General features: G+C 38.7%; 1 protein-coding gene across 1 annotated transcript in view; it reads right to left on the bottom strand.

Moving 5' to 3' along the window:
• Positions 1 to 403, bottom strand: part of WDR37 (WD repeat domain 37) — a gene marked incomplete in the record, with an annotated part of 556,897 nt that extends 556,494 nt beyond the window's left edge. Inside the window, 1 exon segment of the mRNA XM_053713841.1 lies at positions 336 to 403.
• Between the last annotated feature and the right edge of the window lie 11,742 nt (positions 404 to 12,145).

The following is a 12,145-nucleotide window of genomic DNA, read 5'->3' as shown; positions in this document are numbered from 1 at the left end:
ACGTCACCTACCCCACCGTGTGACACCACCATATAATGATCTCCCATAACAGCAGCCTATTGTTTATCACCACCCAGCAGGAGATCTACAGAAAGCCTGCCAGTTCACCATTCGCCCTTGCAAATATATACCTTTAATCCAATCTACCCTTGGCCCACTGATGCTATCTCCATCACCTACATCAGTCTCACCTTCACTTCTGCCCAACCCCATATTAAGCACATCCTGCCCTCTCATTATGTCAACACGCAGCATCCAGCTGCCACAGCAACCAACATGGTTTAGATCTCACGCATCTTATGTACCAGTCAGTGCAGGCCCGCGCCCCCCATTACCTGTCTGTGAAATGGAACAGCAGCAGCAGACAGAACCACCACCTCCTCCTCTTCACTCTCTAACACACGCACCACTAGCTCCGGACATTTGCCTTGACAACGGAAGTCCCTCCCATTTCTACCCATGTCATTGCCAGCAGATAGCTCCTGCGTTGATTGGACAACACGCTTGACAAGTCGCTGATTTAATTGGGAAAGAAAATGCTTGTCAGATATTTTTTCTTTGCTAGCTCCTCCCACTCTCTGCTGTCAAGTAGGAGCTTGTATGTTATCTGCTGTTTATATATTTAATCCCATTGTCATCACTTTGCAAACAGGCGTGAATTAAATATAAATTATCCATTACAGCGAGGAGATCGTGCTTGTTTTTTGACAGTTTGGTTTGCTGTGCAGAGAAGGCTGCAACACCAAATGTGTTTATCAAGATCAAACCAGCAGTAGGTACATATAGGCCAGTCGTTCTGTAAGTTACTTATTACTGCTGGGGACATTTCACATGGTAAATTGGTCTATGGTCTTGTTTGATGTAACCTAAAGTGCAATAAGAAAATGCTGTGATTTTTTTATGATCTGCAGTAAATAAGGGCCAGGTTACAAGTGGAGCGCTAACAGTTACCGAGCTATTAGAAAATTCACAAATTCAAGTAAAGCTATCAGACACTGTTTTTGGAGCTATCAGACCCTTATTTCCTGCACTTTCTTAAAGTGAAGGTCAATTTTCATGTGAAAGTGCCCGGCTTTTTAAAAAAACTATTAAAAACAAGGGCACTTTCATTCATAAAAATTGACATTTCAGCCCTTTTTTTAAAAAATATACTTAGCTTTTCTTCTTGAAGCCGCTCCCCGGGGTATCATTGCCTGAGGCAACGCCGTGATTGGAGGAAGCCGGTTTCGTCATTGCTGGGTAAGTAAAGCAGGAAGAAGCTGACGGGGCATCATTTCAGAATGGCGATCCGGTGTTTCAGAGGAACAAGGTATTTTTAAAATACGGTGCTATGTCAAATTTCATGAATGAAAGTGCTCCTGTTTTTAATAGTTTTTTTAAAAACCAGGCACTTTCACATGAAAATTGACCTTCACTTTAAAGTGAATGTCAATTTTATCACTTGTGAAGCCTCTTAATATTTCCTTTCAACATCAGTATTCAAACCGCTAACTTTATTATTCGAAGTTATTTACCAGATATTATAGATTTTTAATACTAACTTTTCTCCGCTTTAGACCAAACTCTTCCCCGCTGGCACTTCCTTGTTATTGACAATGTGACGTATGGAGCGGTCCCACCCGCTCTATACATAGGTTTAAAGCACGCACCAGTGGAGCTCTAACTATGCGATGTTCTTCCTCTGTGCTTGCGTTCAAGTTTGATACACTGAATCTGTGCATGCGTTTAAATTGTCTATACTACAGCGTGCAATGAGAGTTATTTTCTGAAATGTGTAAGTGGGTGTTATAGAGCATGCGTGTCGCCAGGGCCGCCATAAGGGGGTGACAGGGGTGACTCCTGTCAGGGGCCCAATGGGGTACCACAGCAGAGTGCTAATTGAGCATCGGAAATGTTATTACAAGGAGTAAAGTATTAGCATTTGAGAGGATTTCTGAGTGTGCACTAAACCACTATGCACAGTGTGAGACAGACTTGGCACTTTGTTTGTACAGTGTGTGCCTGAGTCAGACGGCTGATCACTTTCATTTGCAAAGGAGGTAGGAATTACTTAGCAAATGTTTTTTATTTCTTTGTGCAATTTAAAATTGTAACTTCAGTGTGGTAGTAGTTGTATGGTGGGGCCAGGGGTCCATAAAAACACATTTTTTTAGCAGCAGTGTATTTATGATTATTTGACAATGCTGTAGAAATTCTATATTTAAAACCATGCAGAAATGTTTCCTCCTCAATACACAAATGATATGTATTACATTCCAGTTTACTGCCCCTTTATGCAAGGACTTGCCAGATACAAGGAGGCATTTTATTTAAGATTTTTACATCTGCATAACATGTTAACTTAAAACTGTGCAGTTTACACCACAGCTGACTTAATTTTGAAATGCATACCAACAAGCTTAAATCCTGCATTTAACCAGATCTAATGGTATGAGTACCACAGCTTATGGTTCCACCAAGACCATATAGAGTACAGCATTTTCAAAATCCACAAGTACAGCTAACAGATGGGAACATTTGTACACTATATTTGAAGCGTTGCTCGTGGTTGGGGGAAATGGGGAAAATATCAAACAAACATATGTCAACCTTTTAAAAGTACTTTTCTTCATCTAGCCATCTACCCAAATCATTAATGTACAATTTTGAATTCACAGAATTATTTTTGTTTGCACATTTACAAATATACTCTTTGAAAAGTGATCTCTTAATTTCTGCATTTTTTTTATCATGCATGTCACACACTGTAGTGTGTTGGTTTCATGGGGGGAGTGTCAGGTCAGGCCGAAGACTCGGGCCCACTGTACCACCTGAAGCAGATGTAGATTATCTGATAAGGATATCCTTAGAACAGACTCAGACCACGCAGCAATGATCCAAAAACTATTTTCCTTTATTGAAAGACACACAGCATGTCTTATAGGTACCAATTACAGTATACAGGGTTAACTTGATGACACGTTATGGCCGCGTCATCTTACACAGTTATACACAGTGTTATTCTGGAAATTCACTAGCTCTAAACAATCTCTATAGTCATAATAAGAAATGCATCTGCGAGAACAACAAGGTTGTTTGACCATCTTATTGAGATAGTACCCTCCGGGCCTAGTGCCAGGGACATTTACAAGGTTAGCTAGCTATGCAAAGTAAAATAACAAGCATTTATTTCTCACTACAGAATAACCCATTATAATAAAGTTTAATCATTACAAGATGGATGCAAAGAACAAGATGGCGCTAGTCAGGTTCACATTAACCCCTAACATACCACCCTTTTATTCTAACAGAATAACATAAAAATAGACAGGCGCAGAAAATGAGAAAAGCCTTTAACAACAGTATGAGCCTAATACTACGGTAACAGAACTCTATGTGAGAATACTAGAGAGAAAAATATTCACATGTCGTGGTATAATTTTATAGGCCAATAGGGCACAATTTGTCACTGCACATAGGTGCGGCCTCTCTAATACCTTCTGTCTACCTTCCAGCATCCCTAGAACTACCGGTCTATCCGCACAAAGACCCAACCAGCCCCCCATCTACCCCCAAACAACGCTGCATCTTTTATTTCTCCACCTGCATTGCTAGCACCCCCCCAATATGTCCAACAGTTCTTTCTCCACAGTAAAGTATGACATGGTAACAGCACAACTGTCTCTAGGTGGCCTCTGATCACTTTAAGAACAGTCTTTGTCCTCTAAGAGCACTCCACCTTCCTCAGACACTTTGCTTTAATACAGTTCATTTGCAGTAGGGGTGCTTATCCAGTTCTCTTCCGCAGGGAGATGCTGGAAATCTGATGGTTTGTTCATGGGGTAGACAAGGCAACCAGTGGATCCCCATGGCAAGCAGACACTCGAGTCCCCAGGAGTCTAAGAAGAAAACAGAAACAGTACAAGATGAGTACACACCCCAATACAATCACAATTATGTCCAAATAAAACTTCTTTCATCTTTGTTTGTAAGCATCACAATTCCTTTAGCTTAACTCATCCTATGACATTTAAAACCAAGGAAAAAACATTGTTGATATATAATACAAACTAAATACATTGATACTTTACAGAGAATAACTCACAGCTTCTCTATACAATTTAAACGATACTTCATGAATACTAGGCAAGTGAAAACTGCTAGACTTCATCAAGAGGCCGAATGTCTATGCTAAAACTTATGCTAAGGCCTGCCCTGTAGCAAAAATGAAAAAAGAAAACAGTCAATAAAAATAAATGAATCTCTTTACACTGTCACTTTGAACTACTAAAAAATAAAAGAACCTACTGTTGCTTAATTCAGCACATCTACTATCTATAATGTTTATAATTCTCCAACCATGATCCTAATAGTCAACAATCTCATCTGATATAAACACTACTAGTTTACTAATAATTTTATGCAACCTAAATTCTCTCCCACTCCTGTATGAGGAAAGATCATAACATCATTTAAAACTACAAAATCTCTTAAAGGTAAACACATCTTTATGGTAAGATAAATCCTTTCTTTGACAAGCATCTGGAATTACCAAATTCACTTTGCAGATACCATACCAATTAATAAAAGGGAAAAATACATTTGCTTTCATAAACTATAATTATGCTACTCCCTAAATAAATATTTCTCTGTATAATTAATATAAACTTCTAGCTGAGACATGTCCTCATTATGTTCTATAGGGTGCAGGGTCTAAAATATTCTGATCTATTGCAGCATTTTCCTTAAACTATAAAGGTGCAAACATATTTTTTATACTCAGTGGGCCATTCAATAGGTTACCATACTGCAAGGTTTAGAGTTACGCTTATCTAAAGGGTTACTTTGTTTAAGTACATAAACTACAATGTGCACTAATACCAATAAGGCATGCTTTTCCGTAGACAAAACTATATGACTTCTTATAACTAATATGATCAACAGAAAATAACACCAATACAAGAGCATACAAAACAAGAGATAAAAGTAAATGAGTTAAAACAATACTCCCCTAATTTAATTGGTTGACCCTGTAACAGCATAACAGGTCCTCAATATCAACCGGCAAGGCACAGTCCAGAGAAGGATAGTCTTTATGTTCTGACGACACACATCAGAGGAAACAGTCATGGATTACCCAGAGTCCAGTTCTGGGGCTGGTACCAGCATGCAATGCAAAGTATGGATCCAAAGATAGTTCAGCAACTTTTACTGCAGTATGGTGGGTAAAACAAGCTTGACAAAAGGTCTTTTATCTTCATTTTTTCTCTTTAAAAGGTTTACTTGCATTCAATCTTTGGAAGAGTGCACTTATGGAATTTTATCTGTACAGATTTTACCTAAATATGGAAACTTAAAAATAATTCATTTAGTGTCTTTAATCTCTGGATACAGCTGCATGATCTCATCCTGCAAATACAAATATTGTGTTAAGAACAAAATAGAAAATTAAAAACATTTTAGGTTCACTTTCTTACTTAAAATAATAATCGCCTAACTCACACAAAGATACTCATCAATACTTCCCCCTTGTTTACGTGAAACATCCCATGTGATACGCAAACACAATATAACAATAAACCAAAAGACTCAAAAAATCATGCACTCCACTCATGCATGCACAAAACCATTCTCAATAGCAAGCAACATCAAATACACCTCACTATTCAATATGCCATTCATACAGTACACTTCCACACGCAGTCAAAAAAGAGAAAAACATAACAATCTCTCAGAAAACATTTAAAACCACTCATGCATTCCACACAACAAAACATTAACAGCCGACAACAACTTTGAACAACCACAATTAACCTGAAATTCAACACCTATACTGACATTCACTGAAACACAGCACTCGCAAAACACTACAAATAATTAAAAACATCCCATAAGAACCATCTATACCCTGGTTCCGCAACTTCTACTATGCACAAGACTTTGATATCATGCTAATGATGCAATCACTACAGATGCTCAATAAACTCCAGTTGCATATCTACACATAAAATCCTGAACCATAAACTTACAAAGGAACACACAAACACACCTAAGTATCCTATAGTGGGACAGATCAGATAACCATGGTACAGCCACCGTACTATCAACCTCCTGCCCGCATGTACCATGCAAATCTACTGTGAAATAAATCAGATGTGACACAAGTATCTTGTGAAAAAACTCTAGAATCCAGTCTATACTTTTACATAACCAAAATTTTAATAACACAATTATTGGATCGAACTTTTTTTATAATTTGATATTCACCATTCTGCAGCTCTCTCGCCAAATATAACAATGGCATTTAACAAAAAAAATGAGCTTTCTACAAAAGAATAATAATAAAATTTCCCCTTTAAATTATTCCCAATTATCCAATGTATACTGACGTTCATTAAATAGCCTAAGCAAGCATAAGCAGCATAAAAACGCACTCACAGTGGGATGCAGGCTAGTTAAAGGGACATTTTACCCAAATTAAAAATTATCTTTAATTGAAACTGCTGACACAGTTAAAGATACTAGTGTTAGGCTTACAGTAAACCTCATTGTCTTCTCTGTAAATATTTCCTTAAAATCTCAGATTTTATATCAGTTTGCCTGTATCCCTTTAAATATTTTCACTCTTCTGTTTTTTTTTGTTTTGTTTTTTCGCTAGTCTCACAGATCGCAACACTAAGATTGTAGACAATTTATCAATTCAGTTTGCATTACAGAGAGAATTCAGTTACACTGCAAAGAAATATCTGCTATCTAAACGGCAGATTTAAAAAGAATAATACAAAGAAAGGTCTCAAAAAATATATTTTGCAAACTACTAATACAGTGTTATTGCTGCTCCTGAACTCCTTTCACATGAGTGAACTGGTCCTTTAAATAATAAAATGACAATTTTCTATTGCTCTGTCTAAGCCCTAAGCTTCGGTTTTACAGACAAATATAAGATAAGGATTATCTGAAATTCAACCCATTACAATTTACTTCATATGTACACAAACTTGCAAATGCAACTTCTCCTACATTTTAAACTATTCAGCTTGTATAACAAGCCATTGACAATACATTAATATCAAAACTATGTTACAGTGGACTGTCCCTTTAAGGACTAACCATTTATCACGTAAATTACATATGCATACCCTAACCATAATTTAGGCTGCTTGTATGATTTACCACACAAATTCAACTTCTGTACTGTATCATGGCCTGCATATTAATTTACTTGCCACAGAAACGGACCCAAATACTTTTAGATAAATTTAATGATATACAGCCTATAACTCCATGCAAAGATCTTACAAATACAATGTTAATCTTTTTCCATTGACCCGAACATGACCAAAGGTCCTCAATCATCCGCACATTCACAAATCCTTTAATTAGTTCCGTTGCAAAAACCAATATATCTACATGCTGCAACAGGTGGACAGTTTTTATATTTACATACAACAATTATCACTTAAAACTAAAACTGCACATATAACACACATACTTAAAACATGCTGTTGACTTTAAAATACATTTATAAAAATAACACTACAAAATACCTCCTTACAACGTCTGATTTCCCAGCAAAGAAACAGAAAGAAAAATGTTTTTACAGCGATACACTCACACAAGCCCATCTAATCTCGCATACCAGAATTCAGTCCCCTTTTTTTTCCTTTCCTCCTCCGGAAAACAAATATTCCATAACTTACCAAAGACACATAAAAATACAATAAGATAATCTTTCCACCAAATTTAAAATGTATTTGAAAGTGTCTGAATTTGCAAAGACTGGCCATCTCCCCACAAATTGAGAAAACACATTTCAAAACAGGATAAAAACATCCTCCGTTCCTTTTTTTGTTTATTTTGTTATTCTGTTGATCTAAGCAACTCTTTGACACATAATAACAGACACATTACACATGACACATCAAAATATACAAAATTTCCTTTTTCATTACTGCAAACAACGAGAGAGAAAGAGTTTTACAAACGGAGCTGCTGTAACAGTTTTTTTCCTGTTCTCTGATCTGTGTGCGCTCGGTGGCCCCCCTTCTTAGCCCTCGACATTCTTTAACACAAAGTTTTCTCTTTGAATCTACACAGCAGTGCTTACTGACAGTGTTTTTTTATGATCCCCCTCCCTTTCTCGAGTGGATGCAGTATGTCTCTCTGCTTGAAATGTTTCTGTCTTTAACAGAAACTGTTAACCCTTTTGTAGACATTAAATATGTAATCTTCTCTGTGCATTATTATCTATAAGCAGATCCCATTTCTCAACACAATAATAGCAACAATAATAAAATACATAGCCACTTAATATTTTCTAAGCACAGCACAATTTTATAGCAACAAAAAGCAAATAAGCAAAGCAAAGCATCAGATATCAAACATTAGATCCAGGTGGGTAACAAAACTCTATTATAGGAATGGATATGGAAAACTTCAACACACGTGAGACTCAAACTCACTGTCACAAGGCAATGCCAACTTGCATGCCAACTTTTATCTTGCTCGCTTACGAGACAGAACTACAATATCTGTCTTAAACTAGCACAGGACTATAAACCTCTCTAGAGGGATTATCACAAGTGCCAACAGGACTGAAACCTTTGCACAAACCCTGCTTCTTTCTTTACTGCAGGAATCCCCTTTAACCCTTTATCATATATTACCAACACCTATTACCAACACCTATTTAGGTTCAGATTCACAGAGGGAAAGTAGAGTAAAAAACACTCATGCTTACCCCGTGTAAATCCCACGAGCTGACACCAGAAACTGTAGGGTGTTGCTTTCATGGGGGGAGTGTCAGGTCAGGCCAAAGCCTCGGGCCCACTGTACCACCTGAAGCAGATGTAGATTATCTGATAAGGATATCCTTAGAACAGACTCAGACCACGCAGCAATGATTCAAAAACTATTCTCCTTTATTGAAAGACACACAACATGTCTTATAGGCACCAATTACAGTGTACAGGGTTAACTTGATGACACGTTATGGCCGCGTCATCTTACACAGTTATACACAGTGTTATTCTGGAAATTCACTAGCTCTAAACAATCTCTATAGTCATAATAAGAAATGCATCTGCGAGAACAACAAGGTTGTTTGACCATCTTATCGAGATAGTACCCTCCGGGCCTAGTGCCAGGGACATTTACAAGGTTAGCTAGCTTTGCAAAGTAAAATAACAAGCATTTATTTCTCACTACAGAATAACCCATTATAATAAAGTTTAATCATTACAAGATGGATGCAAAGAACAAGATGGCGCTAGTCAGGTTCACATTAACCCCTAACACACACTGTTGATTTAGGGGATGCAAGGTGCATAAATGTTTCCTCCTGTGAGTGTTTATGTGGGTGTCTGTGTTTATGTCTTTGTGCTTTGGTTTGTGTCTCTATGAGTGTGTATGTATTTTGTTTCTGTTGTTATCTCTGTGAGGGTGGGTGTGTATGTCTTTGTGCATTTTCTGTGGATGTCTGTGAGGGTGTGTGCATATGTCTTTGAGCTTTTTCTATGGGTGTCTCTGTGAGGGTGGGCGTGTGTTTGTCTTTGTGTATTTTCTCTGGATGCCTCTGTGAGGGTGGGTGTGTATGTCTGTGTTTTCTGTGGATGTCTCTGTGAGGGTGTGTATTTTCTGTGGGTGTCTCTGTGAGGGTGTGTGTATGTCTTTGTGTGTTTTCTGTGGATGTCTCAGTGAGGGTGTGTGTATGTATGTCTTTCTGTGTTTTTGTGGTTGTCTCTCTGTGTGTGTATGTCTTTGTGTGTTTTCTGTGGGTGTCTCTGTGTGTGTGTGTGTGTATGTCTTTGTGTGTTTTCTGAGGCTGTCTCTGTTGGTGTTTCCTTGGGTGTATGTGCAAGTTTGAGTTTGTGTGTGTGTGTCCTTTGTCTGTTTCTTTTTAGGACATTTTGACCTTACTACTGATTATTCACATCTTTCTACAGACTTTGAGACTAATGAGACCTTTCCGGAAGTCACCAATCTACCATTTAACATTCCTTCCTTTCAGCCACTGCATGCTGTCATTTAGTTGGCATCTTCCTTTTCAAAAAGATTATCAGAACTTCATATTTTGTTTTCTATATCTCCTTTTTTTACAAAACTATAGTTTACCTCATTACTTGTCAGGTCAATGTAAACAAGTGCTGAGTGTCTGTTTGGGTGTCTGTGTCTGAGTTTCTTTGCGTGTCTGCTAGAGTGTCTATATGTGAATCCTTATGTGTAAGTGTGTGTGTGTGTGTGTGTGTATGTTACTACCTTTACAACATTTCCAAGTTTAAATAGACACTTAAGAATAAAGTGTTTATACGTTTTAGTCACTTGGTCAAAAATTGCACATGTCAAAGGAGGGGGGGGGCTGATCAATGGTTAAGTCAATCAGCCAAAAGGATTGAGCTGGCATTCTATTGGTTGATTGGAACAGCCAATAGAATGCCAGCTCAATCATATTGGCTGATTGGATCAGCCAATAGGATTGAACTTCAATCCTATTGGCTGATTGCATCAGCCAATAGGATTTTTTCTACCTTAATTCCGATTGGCTGATAGAATTCTATCAGCCAATCGGAATTGAAGTGACGCCATCTTGGATGACGTCATTTAAAGGAACCTTCATTCAGTCTTAGCCGTCGGATGAAGAGGATGCTCTGCGTCGGATGTCTTGAAGATGGACCCGCTCTGCGCCGGATGGATGAAGATAGAAGATGCCATCTGGAAGAAGACTTCTGCCCGTCTGGAGGACCACTTTGCCCGGCTTGGATGAAGACTTCTCCCGGCTTCGTTGAGGACTTCGGCCAGGTTGAATGAAGACTTCTCCCGGTAAGGTGATCTTCAAGGGGTTAATGTTAGGTTTTTATAATGTGGTATTGGGTGGGTTTTAGAGTAGGGTTGGTTGTGTGGGTGGTGGGTTTTAATGTTGGGGGGGATTTGTAATTTTTATTACAGGTACTTTTGTATTTATTTTAGCTAGGTAGTTATTAAATAGTTAATAACTATTTAGTAGCTATTCTACCTAGTTAAAATAAATACAAATTTGCCTGTAAAATAAAAATAAATCCTAAGCTAGCTACAATGTAACTATTAGTTATATTGCATCTAGCTTAGGGTTTATTTTATAGGTAAGTATTTAGTTTTAAATAGGAATAGTTTAGTTAATGATAGGAATATTTATTTCTATCTATCTATCTATCTATTGGGTTCTTGTAAAGCGCGGCTATTCACCCGTAAAGGGTCTCAAGGCGCTGAGGTCCTTTCTGAACTTAGTTAGGGCGGTAGCTTGTCTGAGGTGCAGCGGGAGGTTGTTCCAAGTCTTGGCTGCCAGGTGAGAGAAGGATCTGCCTCCCGCTCTGGTTTTCCTGATGCGGGGGATGACTGCGAGGGCTTGGTCGGCCAATCGAAGTTGTCTGGCAGGGGTGTAGAAGGTAACGCAGTGGTTCAAGTATTCAGGACTGATGTTGTGGAGGGCCTTGAATGTGTGGGTGAGAAGCTTGAATGTTATTCTTTTGTTGATGGGGAGCCAGTACAGGTCCCGCAGGTGTTTGGTGATGTGGCATTGACGAGGGATGTCGAGGATTAGTCTGGCCGAGGCGTTCTGAATGCGCTGTAGTCTCTTTTGGAGCTTGATGGTGGTGCCGGCGTAGAGTGCGTTACCATAGTCCAGTCGGCTGCTGATGAGGGCGTGAGTGACAGTCTTCCTGGTCTCGGTTGGAATCCATTTGAAGATCTTTCGCAGCAGGTGAAGTGTGCGGAAGCATGCAGAAGAGACGGTGTTGATTTGCCGGTCCGTGGAGATCGATGAATCCAAGATGACGCCTAGATTTCGTGCATGGTCGGTGGGGGTTGGAGGGTGTCCGAGGGCTGTGGGTACTTTTATTCCAAGCGGATTTTAGTGTACTTTTTAGCACTTTAGTTAAGAGTTTTATGCTACGGCGTTGTAGTGTAAAACTCTTAACTACTGACTTTAAAATGCGGTACCAGTCTTGACAGGAGAGGGTCTACTGCTCACTTTTTGGCAGACTCGTAATACCGGCGCTATGCAAGTCACATTGAAAAAAGAGGATACGCAATTTACATAAGTTGATTCGCGGTATTTCCAAGTCTGGCCAAAAAAGTGAGCGGTGAGCCTGTACCTTCAAGACTCGTAATACCAGTGGGCGTTAAAAAGCAG

The sequence above is a fragment of the Bombina bombina genome, chromosome 5 (genome assembly GCF_027579735.1).
Source record: "Bombina bombina isolate aBomBom1 chromosome 5, aBomBom1.pri, whole genome shotgun sequence".
Lineage (NCBI taxonomy): Eukaryota > Metazoa > Chordata > Amphibia > Anura > Bombinatoridae > Bombina > Bombina bombina.
Note: the sequence above shows the minus strand (reverse complement) of the source record. Positions and strands in the feature narration are given on the sequence as shown.